We start from the raw sequence: 1,865 nt of genomic DNA, 5'->3' as shown, positions 1-1,865 counted from the left end.
CGTAAAAGTCCTTCAGAGGAGCTACACTAATGTACAATGATTGTCTTCAGTTTTAAATATGTTGAATCTTAAAAAATGAAAATAAAATGCCCATAAATTTGGGGTCCTAGTGTTTCACTTAAAGCAAATGAATTACCATTCCATTTGCCACTGTATCCTTTGAGGTGTACACAGATATTAATTGAATGTGAGACTTAGTAGGAAATCTAAGAGAAAGAGGTTAAAGAACTATTTTTTAAGTTATTCCCCCCTCTGGTTGTTATTAAGGAATAATATTCCTATTACTGAAATTTCAAAATGTTTAGAAAATATAAAGTAAGAACTCCTTCCTTTCATGTCTGTTATATACCCAATTCATCTCCCAGGAGACAAAAAAATGTAACAGATTATTGTGTATCCCTTCTGTATCTATAAATATTTCCGCAGATCATCTACCTATCTGTCTGTCTGTCTATTCTTCCACATGACCTCTTTTTAAACACAGATGGAAGCATCCTACATATAATGTTCTCTGTCTTGCTTTATTCATTTTGCAATATATTGCTGAGATTGTTCCCCAATAATGTATAAAAAGGATGCCCAAGTTTTTCATGAAATTACAGTATACAAATACACACTCTGTACTTTGTTTTTTGTGCCATTTAGAAAAATGTATAGTATTTTCAACATTTTCTTTTACAACTAAATAATACAGTGAACAATCTTATGTAATTCTCTTATGAGAAAATGTATGTATACATTTATATTTTTTTTTCTAGAGTGGAATTCTCTAGGTTTAAGAGAATAACATTTATAATTTTATAATGTTGATAAAGATTTCCAAAAACTCTCCATAGTATACTTATAATACTCCACAAGCAGTGTATGAGACTGATGGTTGATCCACACCCTTGTTTGGGGGGTCTTTAATCATAATAGTAACACTGTACAGTAAATTTAAATTGTCCATATAAATAGACTTGAATGGGTTACAGAGTTAGAAATATAGGGTAAGGAGAGATCAAGGGAAAAATTTTGGTTTTTTGCTCCCTGAAAAATAGTAATCTTTTTGAAGGCAGGGATTATATCTCTTATTATTGTTGGCAATAGTATAGTGCCAGAAATATGACAGATGCCCAATGACTGTTATTATTTATGAACTGAGGTAAATATAAAACTAAAGAATTTGATTTAATTTCAGGAGACATAGCATTACACTAATTGCTTGTAAAAATAATATATCTTAAACCTGATTATGGCATCACATATGTGCTGAGAAGTTAGGAAAATGCCAGAGTTACACATACACATTGACAACTTAATTTACAGCCACCAGTGTAATCTGACAGCAGCTCTTGACAGCACACAGTAAGGAGAAAAGAAAATTGTTGGTGAGCTCAAGTCCCTGCAGTACCTGAAAAATTCACAGAAATTGTCAGAGCAGGCCATCAGTAATTATCAGAGGAGTCTCCTCTGAACTCAATTGATCATACACATGTAACTAGGAAAAACAAAATATCTATCATCAGTGGTCCCATTTAACAGATTTTGAAAAGGACAGCTCCTTAAATTTACCACTTTCTTAAACCAGGCAACTTTTAAAATAATACATATTTGCCGGCTTCTGTTTTACTCTGATTGGGTTTGGAAGATTGAGTATCGTCTCCTGTTTCTTGGCCTAATATCATTTTCATAGTTTTACCCTATGAAAGTAAGTTCCCTAGACATTTTCAAAAGAAACAAAGGAATATCACTTTGCTACCTTTAACTGCGTTTGAGGTCACTGTTCTTTTGCAGATCTGTTGTTTTACCTCAGGGAAAACTCAATGCAGTGTGAGATAACTTGACCCCTGCATAGACACTTGAGAACTTTGAAAAGCACTTGA

Source organism: Galeopterus variegatus, unplaced genomic scaffold (genome assembly GCF_000696425.1).
Source record: "Galeopterus variegatus unplaced genomic scaffold, G_variegatus-3.0.2 Scaffold1699, whole genome shotgun sequence".
Lineage (NCBI taxonomy): Eukaryota > Metazoa > Chordata > Mammalia > Dermoptera > Cynocephalidae > Galeopterus > Galeopterus variegatus.
The sequence above is the reverse complement of the archived record's forward strand: the minus strand, read 5'-3'. Positions refer to the sequence as shown.